This window comes from Phacochoerus africanus, chromosome 6, assembly GCF_016906955.1.
Source record: "Phacochoerus africanus isolate WHEZ1 chromosome 6, ROS_Pafr_v1, whole genome shotgun sequence".
Classification (NCBI taxonomy): domain Eukaryota; kingdom Metazoa; phylum Chordata; class Mammalia; order Artiodactyla; family Suidae; genus Phacochoerus; species Phacochoerus africanus.
The window spans coordinates 61,838,909-61,859,775 of NC_062549.1; positions in this window are offsets into that span (position 1 = coordinate 61,838,909).

Below are 20,867 nucleotides of genomic sequence, written 5' to 3' on the forward strand. Positions count from 1 at the left end.
TGCCTCATAAATATTCTCTTTATGACATGGTCAAAATCGTAATTTTATTCTACTCTCTTTACACCTCTCAAAATTTACACAAGAGTAAGTTAATAAAATTTCTCTTTCAGTAAATATGTTTTAATGTGACCATGAAATGAATGCATGTATAATTTATTCAGCAAATATTTATTGAGTACCTACTGTGTTCTAAGCATTGCACTGGGCCCTGGGAATACAAAGACGAGGTATAAGACCTGGTACCTGGCATCCAAGGTATAAGCCTAGTGACAGAGACAACGAAGTAGACAACTACCATGGAGATGAGAACGATCGGTCTTAGGGTGAACACAGATATTAAGAGAAAAGGGAGGCAGGCATCCAGCACAGGTCAAAAATGTCCCGCTGGAAGAGACAAAAATTTCATGAGGTCCTTCCTGCCCTTTACAACATTTCGTTTGTTTTTCTCTATAATTCTTTTGTAATTAAAGTTTAAAGATTTTGTATCCTTAAGTTAATTTAAATCTTTTTATACCCTTAAGATAATTCAAATGTTACAGCAAAAGTGACCCTTACCAAAAATTTTTTTTTAATCAATTCACTCTCCAAGCTAGAAAAGGAAAAAGCAGACTTTTGACATCAAAGTGAGGCTTAAATTCTAGCTCCACGCTTAACCTTACCTCTCTTGAGCCTTCACTTCATCGTGTGCAAGATAGGGACATTAAAAAAAATATATGAGTGCCATGGGCATTCAGTGAGAGACTCTGTATCAAGCACTTAGCACACAGCAGTTAACGAAAGCATATGGGAAAGCCCGTCCGTGGGGTTAAGAGCACATCCTATTACACTTGTTCTTCTCTCTTTATGTCTCAAAATGTTTGCAACCACTGGATAATCCTCATCTCCCATTCCTCTCCACAAGCACTTCATTTTTAATTCTCTAACTTCAGATTCCAATGTATACTATCTGTTCCCTTTCCTTAATGTGCTCCATCACCACAACATCTAAGCTAAATAAAAGGGACATTCTTGTGAGGTTCTCTGTCACTTGCAGCTGAAAGAGTCCTGGCAATGAAGCCCAGATCTATCAAACACTGAGCACTTTTCCCACCACATATTCCCAGCAGCAAAGCCACATAGTAACCTATGAATTAATTGGTGTTGCTGTTTAATAATAAGTATTCATATATGCCCTTGGAAGTATAAATGTTTACAGGGCTTCTGAAAGGACATTTATCAATATTCATTAATAACCTTGAAAGTGGGCATAACTTCCAGCAGTTCCTCTATTTGCAATTTAACTAAGGAAATAACAGCAGGAAATTCTGGTCCTAAAACTTTATTCTCTCATTCAATGATGACAGAAATTCTAGCTAAGCAAAGAGCTGCTGAGAAGAAAACTGCATCCCTGAGGCTCTTGTGCAGATAAACGTGACATGTGACTACTTTCTAACAAATGGGGTATAATGGGCATGCCAAAGGGCAAGTTCTGGGAATCTTCCTACAGGAGACAGTTGGCCCTGTGCCTCTTCTTCATCCCATCCTCCATCCTGCTGTCAGGAGTGTAGATGCTGACTTGGACCATGGGGAAGGGAGCCACACCCCAGGGATCGTGAACCCTGAGCTATCCTTGAGCATCTAAGGACATTAGGAAGAAGAACCACAACATGAACCTCAGTCTGCAAACCTCCAAACTTCTACCTGAGGAAGGAATAAAGCATCTTATGTAAGCCACTATTATTTGGTGCTTTCTGGGCATGACAGTCTTAACCTATTCTTACTGATACATCGACCTTGTAAAATATTGGTAGTTTTAATTTCTTTATGCTTCTATATCCTGTAATTTTTCAACTTAGTATGTGCTGATTTTACATCTTAAATATTTGAATGAAGTTTGGGTCTTTTGAGCATGAGCCACTGATTCTCTTTGCTTGATCACTGCAATAACCCTTTCTTTGCTAAAAATTAAAAAAAAAAAAAAAAGATTTGAACTTTAAAAGAATGTTATCGGAGTTTCCGGCGTGGCGCAGTGGTTAACGAATCTGACTAGGAACCATGAGGTTTCAGGTTCGATCCCTGGCCTCGTTCAGTGGGTTAAGGATCCTGTGTTGCCGTGAGCTGTGGTGTAGGTCGCAGGTGTGGCTCAGAACCTGTGTTGCTGTGGCTCTGGCATAGGCCAACAGCTACAGCTCCGATTAGCCCCCTAAACTGGGAACCTCCATGTGCCACGGGTGCGGCCCTAGAAAAGGCAAAAAATAAAAATAAAAAAATAAAAGAATCTTATCAAAACAGCTGAAGGGAGAAAATCCCTTTTGGCACAGTAGGTTAAGGATCCAGCATTTTCACTGCAGCAGCTTATGTCACTGCTGTGCCAAGGGTTCAGTCACTGGCCTGGGAACTTCCACATGCCTTGGGCATGGCCAAAACAAGAAACAAAAACATCAAAAATCATCCGAAGGGAGTTCCCCTGGTGGCCTAGCAATTAGGACTTCACCCTTTTACCACTGCAACCAGGGTTCACTCCCTGATCTGGGAACGGAGATCCCTGGTCTGGCCGCATGCTATAGTCAAATTACATTAAATTAAATATCTGGGAAAAGGAAATATGTTGGTGTTTTGTTTTGTTTTGAAATCACAATAGGGGTAGAAAAAGAACTGCTACATCTACTTTCATTGATCCATAATCTCTGATATATTCCATCCTCATAAAAGCCGCTCTTATGTGATAGAAAAACCCTAGTATCCATTCACATGCTTATTCAGAGCTTCTACTAAAGTGTAAGTGCATTTTATACCTGTGTGTCTTTGGACTTCATCGCATTGGATTGTGGGCTCCAGGAGAACAGGATTCAGATCTGGTCAATTTATTATTTCAATATGTCTTTGTTGAGCTCCACCTCAACAAGTGCTAGATGTGGAAGATATAGAATTAAAAGCCACAGTTACTGGGAACAAAAATGTGGAGGAAGAAAAAAATGAGATTTCAACACAACCTGCTATCTAAGAGATTATGACGGGACTATAGAGAAAGGTGCCTACCATAGACAGGCGTCCCTGGAGAGGTGATGTTCTTAACCCCAACTGGCATCACACTAGTGCAGTTACCAGTCTACCCACTGCTGCCACGGGGTCATACTGCCTTGGGAGAGCTGATAGTTAAATGTTCAGGAATTTTGCAAGCTAGATGTTCAACACAGCTGTTATTAAAAATTAAATAAAATTTGGAGTTCCCATCGTGGCACAGTGGAAACGAGACCAACTAATATCCAGGAGGACTGGTTCCATCCCTGGCCTTGCTCAGTGGGTTGACCATCTGGCGTTGCCATGAGCTGTAGGTCACAGACGTGGCTCGGATCCTCCCTTGCTGTAGCTGTGGTGAGGGCTGACAGCTGTGGCTCTGATGCCATCCCTAGCCTAGGAACTTCCATATGCTTCAGGTGCAGCCCTAAAAAGCAAAAATAAATTAAATTGAAGTTCCCATCATGACGCAGTGGTTAACGAATCTGACTCGGAACCATGAGGTTGCGGATTCGATCCCTGGCCTTGCTCAGTGGGTTAAGGAGGCGGCGTTGCCGGGAGCTGTGGTGTGGGTCACAGATGCAGCTCCGATCCTGCGTTGCTGTGGCTCTGGCAAAGGCTGGAAGCTACATCTCCGATTGGACCCCTAGCCTGAGAACCTCTATATGCCACGGGAATGGCCCTAGAAAAGGCAGAAAGACAAAATTAATTAATCAATTAATTAAATTGCATTTAAGCAAGTTATTTTTTAAATAAAGCCAGCAAATACTCAAAATTCTTCACTTTCAAGTTGTTCTGCTGTGGTTATCATTATCGATACTCGAATTTATTTATGTCTATTATACTTGTGTGGTGGAAATCATTCATGGGGGGTGGCTAGTATGCATCTCCTCCTAACTCCCTGTTCAGTGATAGTATGTTAGTAGCTTAAAATGGGCCGTGGTAGGAATATTTACACTGCAGAAATTGGCAAGTGCTATTTACCATGTGCTTAGGGTATGTTTTGTTTTTTGTTTTTTCTCTGGAGAGTTGGTTGTTAGTATTTGCCAGCACACCATTGAATGCATGTATTTTATTTAATACTCAATATACTGTTTTGAGGATGATAATGATGATGATGACCAGGAAAACCGTGAGTAAATCTATGAATGAGTACGTTTGTATGTTAATCTATTTTTGGTACCTTTCCCTGTCCCGACCAGCTTTAGTTCTGCTTCCTTCTCCATTTCTCAGGCTCCACTACCCTTATTTCTTTTTCAGTCCCCACTCTTTTTTAGGAAGAAAATAAATGTGTACACATCTATCTGCCCACCATAAAATGCTAAACACCTTCTCTAGCACATCTTCCCAGCAACAAAACCATGAACCAGTAAACAGTGAATGAATTGATTTTTGCATAGCATTTAATATTAATAATACCTTATAAAAAAAGGCATAATGTAGAATTTTCACATCTGAAAATCACAGACCACTTTCTTACCATCTCACCTGATACCATCTCATCTTTATAATAGCCTGCGAGGTAGCTACCATCCATGATGACCGAACAACTGGTCCAAAATCCTAGAGCCAAAAGAGCTATAATTCAAACATGACTTTTCTGACTGCTAGTCAAATAGTACTTTCTACAACACTCTGCTCATTTTACATCAAAGAGAGAAAGTTGTGGACTTTCGAGCTTTACACAACCTGGAGAAGACTTTAGGGAAAACAGCCACCTTGTTGAAAAATGGTTCCTTCTATTAGAACACAAACAAACTACCATATTAAACTGCTGTTGCTAAGTCTTTCTTGTGTGTTAGACTCTGAGCCTCCTAAGCTCAAAGACCCAGGTTCATTTTAGTATCACTAAGAATCCAAAATAGTCCTTGGTATGAAGATGTTCCCAAATGGCTTATTAATTGAGAAAAAGCATAGATAACCACCACCACCAATAGCAACAGCAAACAATTAAAAAAAAGCAACAGCAATAATAATAAGAATACATTATAGCCTATTTAATGTCTACTGCTCTAGAAATTCAATGTGTAAAGATAATGTCATTTGGTAAAACTTGATACTGGACTATGGATCATGACTCAGTAAATTTTTTCTATGTTAATATTTATTGAAATTCTTTATTCATTTAAATATTTCTAAGTGAATGAAGTTAAAATGGACTTGATATTGTAACAAATCACATACACTCTCTGAGCCTGAGTCAACTTACCTATAATGATTATAAAAATCTACCAGATATGCTGGATACAAAGATATATCTAGTTTAGAAAAATTCTCTGAGCTAAAAAATTACTATTTGTGCACTTTCATGCTTCCATCACCTTTTCATTTATCATCTGGGGCTGTTAGAGCTGAATGATGTATGTATTTATAAAAGCTATCATTATGTAAAGTCCTATTACTGGTATTATCTACTTTGGTATTGGGTAATTCATTTTTTAATGTTTTTTAATATATGTCAACTAAGCCAGAGATCTTGAAACCTTTTGACACATTGAAATACTCCAGGTTTCTGGGTTTTTTTAAAGTACTTTTATGATTCACCACAAGAGGTCTCTATTTTTTAAAGAATAATCCACTGCCTTTTTTTTTTTTTCCCCCCTTGGCAAATTAGAAAACAGAAATGGTGACATTCTCCAGAGAATATATTTAACTAATTAAGCTATCAGGTTCCAAAGCAAATTTTCCAACATCAGAAAAAATTATATACGTATGTTTTTTAAAAAGGAATCTCCACTTTCTCCTGATAATAACAACATTAATGCTAAGCACCCAGAAGCTCTTTTGCCTCCTCTACCTGACACAGGCCAGTTATCTGACCCATGTGAATCGTATAGGATTTGTAATTGGTATACAAATAAGAAAAATGGGGAGGAAGTCTTGTGGCACAGTGGAAACGAATCCAACTAGGAACCATGAGGTTGTGGGTTTGATCCCTGCTTAGTGGGTTAAGGATCTGGCATTGCCGTGAGCTGTGGTGTAGGTCACAGATGTGGCTTGGATCTGACATTGCTGTGGCTGTTGCATAGGACAGCAGCTACAGCTCTGATTAGACCCCTAGCCTGGGAACCCTAGTCTGAGAACTCCAAATTTACTGTAAAACTGAAGAACCGTCTTAATTCTTGGTCCCTGGTTTACTCCATTTGTAAAATTTGTAGACCAGAATCGTGCATGAAAGTCAAAGGCTAACTTAAGGTATCTGGAAGAAAAGGTTAAATAATTTGGTTTAAAAGGTTAAACTTCCAAAACAACCCCATAAATCCCCTTTGTGTCAAGCCAAGGGTTAGAGATTACAAGCTCAAGATGCCCAAACTCCTTCACTTTCCCCTCAAAAAAAAAGTAGATTACTCCTTGCGGGCTTCTAAGCAAAAGCCTCAGTGACTTTAGAATACCCCAGACTTTGCTATTGAAACTCCAAAAGGTTTCCTCTGGTCTTTCTTTAATCTCAGAGCTGAGTCATATTTAACATCAAGTGCAACTTATTAACTCAGGAGGCTCTCACATGAGGTTACAATAAACATAAATAATTTGCCTAATTTCCTAGTTTCTCAAAAAATCACTACTACTATTGGCAATGCACTAAATTCTGTATTTTTAGCAGAGAATTCACTTTGCGCTGTATTTCCAGTGGAAAGGATTTGACATATCTGTCCCCTCTCTCTCACTCATCTCTCTTGTGATGAATGGTGTACATTTCAGAATAAATACATCAATAGGGACCAGTATACAATTAAACCAAAGATGCACTTGCACTACATGGTCGCTAAAATTTTTTGGAAGTGTTTACTGTACACCAAGAACTATTTCAAAGACTTTATACGTGGATTCTATTTTAACACATTTGCAAAATCCCTTCAGGCAGGGAGAAACATCATCCCAGTTTTTTGTTGTTGTTGTTTTGTCTTTTCGTCTTTTTTTTTAGGGCTCTACCCGCGGCATATGGAGGTTTCCAAGCTCGGGGTCAAATCTGAGCTATAGCCACCGGCCTATGCCACAGCCACAGCAACACCAGATCCAAGCCACGTCTTCGACCTACACACCACAGCTCATAGCAACGCCGGATACTTAACCCACTGAGCGAGCCCCAGGGAATGAACCCATGACCTCATGGTTCCTAGTCGGATTCATTTCCGCTGTGCCACATTGGGAACCCCTCATTCCAGTTTTATAGATGAGGCACAGAGAGGTCAGGAAATTTCCCAAACTCACACTAGCATTAAGTGTCAAAATGGGGACTTAGCCCCAAACATTCATTTCTGGACTCCGAGCTGTGCTCACTGGGGTAGGTCACTAAAAGAACACTTCAGCAATTATGTCAATATTATGTGAATATATATCACTCACAAGCATAAGAGAAATCAAGGGGAGGGGGAAAAAAAGAGTCACTTCCCAGGATGCTCTGTTGGTATTTGAATAAAATCATTAACATTTCTTTCATTAATGTTACAATAATAGAGATCTATTTATAAATGTTTGCAACTGTGAAAGCCTCTAGGATATTTAGATGTGGGGAATAAAAAGCGTATTCTGTGGGGCGTACTTATTGCTTATCTCTGAAATTGAGCTTTTTCTTAATAGACATGCTTCCTAAAGTTAATATTTTCTTAAATTTATAGTGTGTTTATATACCATTCATCCTTTCGTCATAAGCACAGAGTCACCATCCTCTCAGTGGACAATACTTTTTTCTTCTATTTTCCCAATAAATGCTTCAGGTCATCCTCCAGGACACTTTTTTTATCACCTTCTTTTTATGCAGAAAGGCATCTTCCCCAGGATTTAAGATCATTTGGCATTTATCCTGGTAATTCAAATTAGAATATTTAATAATACATTGGAGTTTATTTGTTCAATGTCCTTGCTTTTGTCTTCTTTTAGTCACTAAATAATAAGCGGAGAAGTTAATTTATGCCTGCATTGTCCCTGGCCACATGAGAAAGATGGCATTAAAACTCAGAGACATAAGCTTTAAAGAAAGAAAATGCTAATGTTGCAAGGATTGCACTAAGTCAGATTTTGCTCATTGAAAGTATAAATAGGACAAGATAAGGTTCTGGGCAGCAGTGGGTCCCAGGCCCTGAATAGTCATCCATGTTCCTTTGGCACCAACTTCAACACACTGGCATGATTTCTTTTTTCTTAGCCACCCAACGTCACCAGGGTCGTTGAGAGAACAAACACGAGAGCCAGTGCTGTAACAACTACTTCACTTATCTTGTTGGTCTTAATCAGATCCTAAAGAAGCAGAATAGTGACAAGAAAATAAAATGCTAAAGTTTCTAGCGAGATACCAAAATCTAAAGCAACATTGCATTTCATTTTTCACTTACGTTATCTCCCAAATAAAAGCAATTATGGTGATCCAGGGAAAAAAGCTTAATGTAAATCCTAAGCATGGAACTGAAACAAATGGAAGCATGGAATTGAATCTGTGCCTGTTCAAGCTACAGGAGGGACACAGGTGGCACGTAGCCACAGTGACACGGGTGAACTGCGTGACCTTGGACTGGGTTGGAGAGACCAAGTGAACCCCAAAGATCCAGAGAGAAGGAGGTGGGCTTGATAAGAAATGATATCCTTTTAGAGCAGGGAGGTGTATCAAAAAAAGGGAAAGTGGTCAATTTCAGGTGATGCTTTGGTTTTCAAAAGGCAGGGGGGGAAATTGGGTACCTATATATTAGCTTAAAATGTTTTTCGTCTAAAAAGAGACTGTATGCAAGTTATGAAAATATGAAAGCCCTATGTGACCAATTCCACGTGGCCAAAGAAAGGAAAGATGGTAAAACCACAACCACCCAGAGACACTGCTGTATATTGTATGAAATTGAAATACACGTCGAAGAAATGGTGGGGAGTCAGGTCGCTGGGCTGGCAAAGGGAGGACCTGAAGAGTTTTGAAGGGAGGGAGACGCGGCTTCCTCCAAGACCTCCTGGAGCAAAGGTGCTGATTCTGTACAACCAAGGGGCTGAAATCCGATGGGCCCGCTTTAAATAACTGATGACCCACGAGAGCCCTCTTTTTCACCTTCCCCCTTACGCATGTGCCTTGATGGCTGTGGCAGCTGCAGATAACAGCAAGTTCTCAGGCAGACATGCAGGGAAGTTCTGGGCTCAGCTCTCAAGAGCCCTGAGCCAGCTGTCCGGAAAGCAGCAGCTGATTTAGAACACATTCCCCTGTGGCCAGAAGGGGGCCGAGTCCCCTCCAGCCCTGCGGTGGGGTCCGTGCCACCCTCCTTTGTGTACTGTCACCCCAAATCAAGAGGCTCTGTCAGGTAACTTTTTCTGCATGAATCCTCTATACCCCTGAGCCAGCCCCATGTAGCCAGGAGGCTGGTTAGGTGCCGCAAATGTGATCCCTGTCTGTCGCTTCGGCCTCAGCAGAAGAGCTAGCGACATGACCATATTTATTGCTGTTGCTATTCTGAGGTCTGGATGACGTTTTTCTCCCCTTGTGGCTGAGCACTGCCCGTTCATCTTTCACCGCTCCCCTCCAAGTCTGCGAGGCTCAAACCAGCGATGCAAATAGACTCTATCGGGAAGAAAGTTAAAATGAGAAGTTCTGAAGTATTCCCAAATCTATTTGCTGTGTGGCATGAAAAGTTATAAATTCTGTGGTCTTGTCTTCGAAATGTGTACTGTTAGCATCCCACTCTTATCACAAACTGCAATTGGTGGGACCTTGGCTAAGGAAAGAGAACGTGTGGTGGATAAACGGGGAGGGAAAACAATCTGGCTGATAAGCACTGCTTGGAAATTTGGCAAATGTTGACTTTTCCACCCTTGAGTGTTGGGAGTGTCCAAATGTTACCAGAACACTTGAAGCTTTTCACTTGCCTCGGGCTCTTCCTTACTAAGACACTCCTCTTTTGTGACGCAAAAGGGACTAATCGACATGCCACAGAAACTCCTATTAAGGATACAATAGTGCAGGGCACAGGTGACATGGCTCCTAGAAAGTAACTATATACAGACTTTCTAAATGAAGAGCTTAGAGACATAAATAACTAATTACTGCATCATTGCGGGATGCACCCAATGAGCGTGATTCTGACTCGACCACTGACCCTTCTTCCTTACTGATTGCTCAGATCTTCCACCTTAGCTCATAATCCCCCCGAGTTCAGCCTCACCTGGCTGATCATCTGCCCTTGGCAATGGTTACATCTCTAGCTCTGCTAAAATGACTCTTAAGATTTCCTGAGCCCTGCCGCAAATCCACTCTGTCATTTACAAGACAGCAGAATGTTTTAAGGGAGGCAGTGGGTTGCAGAGCTGAGGGCATGGACTCTGGAGCCAACCGCCTGGATTTGAATCCCCCGCTGGGCCCTGGCCCAGTTGGGGCACCTCTTTAAACCTCCATTTCCTCTGTAAAATTAGGGCAATAACAGTAACCTCCTTCTAGGGTTGTTGTGAGAATTAAATGGGAAAAGATATGTAAACACAGAGTTAGAAAAATGAAAAAGCTGAGAATAGGAGCCTTGCTGTCATTTGAGAGCAGGGACATTCAGCCTCCCTCTAGGACCGTTTCCTTTGGCTCAACTGTAGTTCATCTCCAAACTGTCTGTTCCCTCTCAAAATGACAATATGCAATTGTGCTCCAGAGCAGAGATTTCTGGCTGCCTGCCTGGGAAAATACCTTTCCAGGATCCAGGGTAGTATTTAAAATGCACTAGTAGGAGTTCCCTCTATGGTACAGTGTATGAGGAATTGGACTGCAGCTACAGGGTCACAGGTTCCTGGTGGAGCAGTGGAATCAAGGATGCATAGGTCACAGCTGCAGCTCAGATTCCAATCCCTGGCCCAGAACATCTATATGCTGTGGGTACGACCATAAATTAATAAAAATTATAAAAAAATAAAATACTCTATTAGATGGCAGCCTGAAATGTCCATAAAATATAGGAATATTTCAGTAAAAGCACTTAGAACAAGGCCTGGTTGTTCCTGTTAAGAAAGTGATAGAGGAGTTCCCATGGTTCAGCAGAAATGAACCCAATTAGTATCCATGAGGATGCAAGTTCAATCCCTGGCCTCAATCAGTGGGTTAAGGATCCAGCATTGCCATGAGCTGTAGTGTAGGTCACAGACGTGGCTCATATCTGGCGTTTCTGTGGCTATGGCATAGGCCAGCAGCTACAGCTCCGATTTAACCCCTAGCATGGGACCTTCCATATGCCTCGGGTACGGCCCTGAAAAAGACAAAATAAATTGATACATATACATATCACATATAGGGCTTTTTTGCCCTAATATTGTTTTTGTCTTTCTTCCTTTTTTTCAATTGCCTATTTCTGTGCCATCACACCTCAAATATATAAAAAAGGGGAACTGTTTTATTTCTCTGGGACCAAAATTAACATCTCTAAAAACTCATTTCCACTGATAGTGGAAAGACTCTTAATTCTTTGTCCCTTGCAGGGTAACTCAGTCTCTCTAATACAATACAAATCTCTTTGGGGAAATAGTCATGCTTCTCCCTCCCTCTGGCTGTGGCAGGGAGAGAAGGTGGGGAATGGATCTAATTTTCTGGTGGCTTGCAATTCATCTGACCTCAAGAGAGTGGAATCTGGGGAGTTCCCATTGTGGCTCGGTGGTAACAAATCCGACTAGTATTCATGAGGATATGGGTTCGATCCCTGGCCCCCCTTAGTGGATTAAAAGATCCAGTGTTGCTGTGAGCTGTGGTGTAGGTTGTGGATGAGGCTCGGATCTGGCATTGCTGTGGCTGTGGCATGGGCCAGCAGCTGTAGCTCCAATTTGACCCCCTAGCCTGGGAACTTCCATACACCTCTGGCCTTGCTGCCTGTGCTGCAGAGTTCATTGCTGGCCAGTCCTTCCAGCATGGCCAGGCACAGGCAGTGGGTGGCCACCCACCCCTCCCAACAATGCGATTCAGTCTTGGCTCTAACTGATCCTCTGAAATTCAACCACATCTTCCATCCGGTCCCGGCCTTTGTCACATTCACACCAAGCCTTAGCTCTTGCCAGACCCCAGACACCCACAAGCAGTCCACCTGTTCATACGTCTCATCAATATCTCCTCTCTGGTTTCCTCCATATTCCAATTCTCCAACCCCAGAGCTAGAGAGGCCTAGGAGGCCTGTTGCAGCTAATGTTCCCCAGGAAACAGACTTTGAGATTTGCCTGTGCAAGGTTTCTCAGCAAATGTTCTCCAGAATGGAAGCTGGGTTGAGCAGAGGGAGAAATTACAGCTGCTGTGCATTTGCAAAGAAGCTGATTGTACTGGTAGTGCTAGCACTAGGAGGGCATTTTAGAGTCGTTCCAGTTGAGGCAAGGGGTTTAGACTGTTACATCCCCCACAATAGACCAGTTATTGGATACATGCTGCCCAGGAGTTCACGTGACCCTGGACTAGGAAGGCCTTCTGTGGCTAAGGGCAATGCTTGGAGAAGGACTCAGCTGCAAGGGCATCAGGTGCCAGCACTCACAGCAGCCAGAGGACAGGTACCTGAGCCAAGAGGGGGATCTGGGCAGTGCATCCATGTCCACTACTTGGCCATCTCAGGCTGCCTACACAAATACCCACCCCATCCCCTCTGTCCTGACATGGCTGTCCTGTGTTGCTTCCAACTATCGGATGAGGCACGGCCATCCTGCTCTCCTGATGTCTGGGAGGGGAAAGGAACATGCATCCCTTCTGCCCTCTGAGTCTGTCTATCTGGGAATGTGTCTGGGAATTTTTATTCCCATGCAGCCTCTTCCAGATGTCCCCAAACTGCTCTGGTATCTTATCCTACATCCTCTCTAGACCAGGGTTCACAGTAAAAAACCCTGTGTTCCAGCCTCCAACTGATGGCTTTGGGGAACCCCATGAATTCATTATTTTTCTTAGCAAAACCTGAAATGTTAGGCTTGCCATCTTGTATATATTTTTTGCCATTGAGTCTTTCTACATTAATTGTTTCTGACTAATGAAAAGAGAGTCAGACCCAGTATGTGAATGATGTATATCCACCAAACAATGGCCAAGGTGTATACCAGCGCTCTGCCCAAAGACCTCCTAGGAAATCCTGCAGAGGACTTTGCAAGGGCATCTAACAGGATGTGTTTGCTGAATCAGGAGAAGCTGTGCCTCCATGGATAGTGCTGTAACTTTTTTCAATGCAAGCAGTTTTATTTCATCAAAACATCACCTGTCACATTAAATTCAAGTTGTTAATTCAAAATGACTGGTATGCAGTTTATGTTGGTTTTATGTTGTAAATAAACTATAAGCATACAGAGGTACACTGTATCTGATGGTTTATATATTTAAGTGCATATATACAATAGTTGTATATTTAAATATATTTATATATAAGTATATATATTTGTATATCTTTCTATAAGTATATAATTAAAATATATCTTTATAAAATGTAAATATATAAACATATAATTAAATTTATATTTTATAATTTATATCATATTTATAGTTTATATTATAGAAGTATAATTTAATTTTAAAAGAATAATTATATATTCAATTATATAAGTATAATTAAAATATATTATTATATATAATTGTATATATAATTATATAAATATATAACTATATGTATTTAATTATTTAAATATATAATTATATATATTTAATTATACAAACATATAACTATATATATTTAATTATATAAATATATAGTTATATATAATTATTGGCAAGAGGTCTGGATACATTTTTGTTTTCCTTCAAAAGCTACTTGTGCATTTCTCAAGTTTGAAAAACACTGTTCTTGAGCAGAGGAGGTCACATCTTGCTTCAGGGTGTGATTCAGAAACCAGAAGGAGGGGCTGGTATTTAACACCCTTTTCATATTTTCTTTCCAATACTACCTTCTTCCCTTTTCCTTTTTCTGCCTGACCCCAGCTCTGGGGGAAGTGACTAGATGGTCATCATTTCTTACCGAGCTCTTAGAATAAGATGACAACCAGGCCCTAGTGCCTCCCTCCCTCCATCCTCTCACCAAGAGCCTCTCCCTTGTTCAGTGAGTCCAAACACTGTTCTGTTCTCAGTTACTTCTATTTGCCAAGCTCTTTCTACCGCTGGGTTTTTGTCTCTAGCTGATCTCCTACTTACTTTCCAAGCCATCTCCTATTCATCCATCAGAGCTTAGCTTAAATGTCACTTTTTTTTGGAAATAATCCTAAGATTTATATGGCCCCACCAAAGACCCTCAACTTCCAAAGCAATCTTGGGAAAAAAGAACAAAGCTGGACGTGTTATGCTCCCTGACTTCAGACCACAAAGCTACAGTAATTAAAGAAGCACAATACTGGCATGAAACCGACACAAAAATCAGTGGAACAGAATAGAGAGACCAAGAGTTCCCTCTGTGGTGAAGTGGGTCAAGAATCTGACTGTAGCAGCTCAAGTCACTATGGAGGTGTGGGTTCAATCCCCAGGCCGGTGCAGTGGGTTAAAGGATCTGGTGCTGCCACAGCTGCAGTGTAGGTTGCAGCTGCAGCTCGGATTCAATCCCTGGGCTATGAACTTCTATATGCCATGGGTGCAGCCATTAAAAAAAAATAGAGAACCCAGAAATAAACCCACATACATATGGTCAATTATTCCATGACAAAGAAGGCAAGTATATACAACGGAGAAAAGACAATGTCTTAAATAAGTGGTTCTGGGAAAACTAGATAGCTACATGTAAAAGAATGAAGTTAAAACATTTGCTAATGCCATATGCAAAAATAAACTCAAAATGGATTAAAGACTTAAATGTAAGACTGGATACTATAAAACTCTTTGAGGAAAACATAGGCAGAACACTCTGACATAAATCACAGCAATAATTTTTCGGATCCACCTCCTAAAGTAAAGGCAATAAAAGCAAAAATAAACCAACAGGACCTAATTGAATTTAAAAGCTTTTGCACAGCAAAGAAAATCACTGACAAAACAAAAAGACAACCTACTGAATAGGACCAATAAGGGATTAGCCAATATATAGAGTTCGTACAACTCAACATCAAAAAAACAAGCTGATTTAAAAATGGGCAGAAGAACTGAATAAACATTTTTCCAAAGAGTAAATGCAGGAGTTCCCATCGTAGCACAGTGGTTAACAAATCCGACTAGGAACCATGAGGTTGCGGGTTCGATCCCTGGCATTGCTCAGTGGGTTAAGGATCCAGCATTACTGTGAGCTGTGGTGTAAGTCGCAGACCCAGCTCAGAACCCGAGTTGCTGTGGCTCTGGTGTAGGCCAGTGTCTACAGCTCCGATTAGACTCCTAGCGTGGAAATTTCCATATGCTACAGGAAGCAGCATTAGAAAAGGCAAAAAAAAAAACCAAAAACAAAAACGGAGGAAATGCAGATGGCCAACAGGCACATGAAAATATGTTTAACATTCCTAGTCATCAAGGAAATACAAATCAAAACCATAATGAGATATCACCCCGAATCAATTGGAATGGCTATCATCAAAAAGTACACAAATACCAAATGTCGGTGAGGATGTAGAGAAAAGGGAACCCTCAAACACTGTTGGTTGGAATGTAAATTGGTGCAGCTACTATGGAAAACAGTATGGAGGTTTCTCAAAAAACTAAAAGTAGAATTACCATGTGATCCAGCAATTCCACTCCTGGGTATATATTCAGAAAACCGAAACACTAATTTGGAAAGAGACATACACCCCAATGTTCATAGCATTATTTACAACTGCCAAGACAGGGAAACAACCTAAATAAACATCAACAGATGAGTGAATAAAGAAGATGTGGTATCTACATACAATGGACTACTGCTCAGCCATTTAAAAAAAATGAAATTTTGCCATTTGCAGCAACACAGATAGGCATGGAAGGCATTATGCTAAGTGAAGTAAGTCAGATAGAGAAAGACAAATACTATATGATATCACTTATACGTGGAATCTAAAAATTACAACACACTAGTGAATATAACAAAAAAGAAGCAAACACACAGATATAAAGAACAAACTAGTGGTTACCAATGGGGAGAGGGGAGGAGAGACAACAAAGGGGTGGTGGGGTGGGAGGTAAAATTATTGGGTGTAAGATAGACTTAAGGATGTATTGCACAACATGGGGAATATACTCAATATTTTGTAATAACTGTAAATGAAAAGTAATCTTTAAAATGGTATAAAAAAGAGTTCCCATTGTGGCTCAGTGGTTAACGAATCCGACTAGGAACCATGAGGTTGCGGGTTCGATCCCTGGCCTTGCTCAGTGGGTTAAGGATCAGGCATCACTGTGAGCTGTGGTGTAGGTTGCAGATGCGGCTTGGGTCCCATGTTGCTGTAGGCTTGGCAGCTGCAGCTTGATTGAACCCCTAGCCAGGGAACCTCCATGTGCCATGGGAGCGGCCCTAGAAAAGGCAAAAAGACAAAAAAAATAGTATAAAAATAAAATAATAAAGTCTATTGATAAAAACATAAAAGAAGATGTGGCATATGTATATATGGTGGAATATTACTCAGCAACAAAAAAGAATGAAATTCTTCCACTCATAACAACATGGATGGACTTAGTATTAATGCTTAGTGAAATAAGTCAGACAAAGACAGATCTGTTGGAAGGATGGATAGATGAATGGATGGATGGATGGACAGATGGATGGGTAGGTGAGTGGGATAGTCTTTCCTGACCTTTCAATCTAAACAAAAGTGTCCCCTGACTTTCTTTTTTTATGGCACTAATTTTTCTTCTATAGCACATCAACTTGCAATGATATATTGATTTACTATCTATCCCTTGCAGTAGACTGTAAAGTCCATGAGGGCAGGTCATTAATGACATCATACACACTATAGGGCATCCCATTTAGAACACACTCGGTATATACATGAGAGTCAGTGGACAAAAGAAAACTCTGAAGACTATATTTATATCAGTGAAATAACTATAAAGAGGGAGAAAAGATTTTTCATAACATTTTAAAGTCTTTTAATTAATGGATTACATTAACCTAGTGCGTTCTAAAGGAATGATACATTTTAGGAAAAGTTATGTAGCCTTTGAGATGAAAGAGGATCACAAACTGAAAAAGCACTCATAGTTTCCTCAGACACTAATCAAAAAACAAGATATATGAGGAGTTTCTGCTGTGGCTCAGTGGTAACAACCCCCACCGCTATCCATGAGGACGCAGGTTCAATCCCTGGCCTCACTCAGTGGGTTAAGGGTCTGGTATTGCTGTGAGCTGTGGTGTAGGTCACAGATGCATCTTGGATCCCACATTGCTGTGGCTGTGGTGTAAGCTGGCAACTATAGCTCCAATTCAACCCCTAGTCTGGGAAATTACAAATGCTGTGGGGGTGACGCTAAAAAGATAAACAAAAACAAAAAACAAGATATATGCCATTAACAACATGAAAGTGATTCTAAAGGCTACAGATTTTTTTATTTATTTCTTGGACAGAATAGCTCTTATGATATTTATAATTCAGCAGTCAACAAACCATTTGCTCATAATAGTAGAGAAGAAAGATTTGTTTTTGTTTTTTTGTTTGTTTGTTTTATTTATCTGACATCATTTTTAAAAACCTAGAAGAGGGAGTCCCAGGATCATTTAGACACATTCTCCTGCTGTCCGTTCAACTCTAAGGCCTTCCTATTCTCAACACTGCTCTGAATCCCCAGAAGTGATGGGCAGGAAAACCAACTAATCCAGGTGCCCCTGATCAGGAGCAGAGGGCAGGCCAGTGTGCCTAGCTGCAGCAGTGCCCAGCCAGTCCAGGGCCGTGTAAAACTTGCCAGCAGGATCTAGGCCACAAACCCAAACTACTGAAAACCTCAGGAGCTGGGACTAGGAGTACTTTGCAGTGTGGTAACTGCACACAATTCCCGACTCAGCCCAGGCCCTATGCTCACCATTTATCCAAGGTGGGTGAAGGGGATAGACTTCTCCAGGCCAGTGATTCCCTAGAGACATCAAACCCCCCTGAGTTCACTCCAGAAACCTTGGTCAAGGAATGGAGACCTCATAGGTCCACCAACTGATTTGCTCTAGAATTATCAGATTTTTGTTGTTTGTAAGTTTCAAGGCTCTCTCATTAATGGCTTCTTTCATTGCATAATTTTCACTGTCTATGTACGTTTATCCTTAGTAGGCATGCTCTTACATAGTACTTTTGAATTTTGCCCTTTATTTTATTTTATTTTATTTTATTTTAAGGGCTACATCCATGGCATATGGAAGTTCCCAGGCTAGGGGTCAAATCGGAGTTGGAGTTTCTGGCCTATACAACACAGCCACAGCAATGCCAGATCAGAGCCGAGTGTGCAACCTATACCATAGCTTGCAGCAATGCTGGGTCCTTAACCCACTGAGCAAGGCCAGGGATCAAACCCATGTCCTCGTGGCTACTAACTGGGTTCCTTACCACTGAGCCACAATGGGAACTCCCAGTTTTGCCCTTTAAATGATGAGAATATTGTTTTAATGATCAAAGCACCTTGAGAGAGAATTCATGCAAGAAAGATAAACTAATATTAAGATGGCTAGTAACTGGCAAATTTGAATTTATTTTATCAGCTTATGGAATCTAAGGTAGTGCACATGAGGCGATTACCCTACAGTAATGCTTCCCTGAAGACTCAGAGTAGTTATTAAAAATACAGATTCCGGAGTTCAATTCGTGGCTCAGTGGTTAAGGAAACCAACTAGTATCCATGAGGACGCAGGTTCAATCCCTGGCCTTGATTAGTGGGTTAAGGATCTGGCATTGCTGTGAGCTGCGATGCAGGTTGAAGATGTGGCTCGGATCCCGACTTGCTGTGGCTGTGGTGTAGGCTGTAGGCCGGCAGCTGTAGCTCTGATTTGAACCGTAGCCTGGTAACTTCCACATGCTACAGATGCGGCTCTAAAAAGAAAACAAAAAACCCCACAGATTCCTGAGCCCCAACTCAAACCCACTGGATCAGAATTCACCAAGAGAGAAACCTGGGCATGCGGATACTTAACAAATGCCCCCCTGGTGATTATCAAAAAGGGAGTTTGGGAAATTGCCTTACAGAAATGATTCTTCCTCAGAAATATGTTAGAATTGCTGGGGAAGCTAACAGACTGTGCATAATGGAGCTTCTCTCAGAGATTCTGCTAGGGGAGCATTAGAAAATGCTCACCAAAGGATGTTTTCCTGTACTTTGGTGATACTGTATCTGTACTAAAGGAATATTTAATATGGATCTGAGGTGTGGAAATGAGGCATAATTTAGCTGAGACTATAACATCCAAGAAGGAAATGGTGGAATATACTTCTTTCTAGAAGTTGCAAAACTTTCAGACCAGCAAACATGGTGGGACTGACACAGGCGTATACAGCTGGAAGCTTCTAAATGTCCACTCTGGCACACATGGGCAGACAGTCTATGAATTATTCAATCAGTTGGTGAGTCAGAAATCACTCAGACCGACTGGATGACCCAGACAGTCTTTTTCCATTTGGGAGACTAGGTTTTAGAGGGTCCTTAATTTTATCAGGTCCATGCACTGTTATATATATGTTACCACGCCGTATGCCAGCTGGCAGTTATGTTCAGTCACATATAAAGTAATAACATGTGGCATTTATGTCGGGGTGCAGCAGAAACAAATCCGACTAGGAACTATGAGGCTGTAGGTTCAATCCCTGGCCTCCCTCAGTGGGTTAAGGATCTGGTGTTGCTGTGGCTATGGCGTAGGCTGGCAGCTGTAGATCTGATCAGATCCCTAGCCTAGGAACCTCCATATGCTGCGGGTGTAGCCCTAAAAAGACAAAAAGACCAAAAATAATAATAGTAATGACAATAATAACATGCAAAAATGCTGAAGACTGATATTTCAATTTAACTATTAACAGGTAGTACCATTTCAAGGTGCAAAATAAAAACAAATCAAGGAGGAGTTCCCGATGTAGCACAGCAGAAACAAATCCAACTAGGAACCATGAGGTTGCAGGTTCAATCCCGAGCCTCGCTCAGTGGGTTAAGGATCTGGCATTGTGGCTCTGGCATAGGCTGGTAGCAACAGCTCCGATTAGACACCTAGCCTGGAACCTCCATATGCTGCAGGTGCAGCCCTCAAAAAAAAAAAAAAAAAAAAAACCAAATCAAGGAGACAACTAGGACCTGCTGTATAGCACAGAGAACTCTACCCAATAGTCTGTTATAATCTGTATAAAATAAGAATCTGGGAATTCCTGTCGTGGCGCAGTGATTAACGAATCCGACTAGGAACCATGAGGTTGCGGGTTTGGTCCCTGCCCTTGCTCAGTGGGTTAAGGATCCGGCGTTGCCGTGAGCTGTGGTGTAGGTTGCAGACGGGGCTCGGATTCTATGTTGCTGTGGCTCTGGCGTAGGCCGGCGGCTACAGCTCCGACTGGACCCCTAGCCTGGGAACCTCCATATGCCGCAGGAGCAGCTCAAGAAAAGGCAAAAAGACAAAAAAAAAAAAAGAATCTGAAAAAGAATGTGTGTGTGTATATATATATTTAGTTGTATATATATATAACTGACTCATCTTTTTGGGCAGCAGAAATTATCACAACATTGTAAATCAACTGCACTTCAATAAAACTTTAAGAAAATTAAAAAAAATCAAAATGTTCTTTAGTGAGCATTATCACTCCTACCCCTTTATTTTTCTTTGTATCTTTACAGGTTTTTTCCCTCCCCCCTCCCCCCTCCCCCCTTATAGGTTTTTACATAGATAGAAGTACAGAAAAATTCGGCATATTACATGCACTATTCTATATATTGCTTTTTCCCACCTAATAGATTTTGGGGACTTTTCCTTATCAGTACTTGGAGAGCTTCCTCATTCTTTTCTAAGGGCTATGAAATCTGATTCTCAATTCAATTTTATTAAGTTCTAAAGCAGACCTTCATCTCTCTTTGACCATGGCCCACCTGT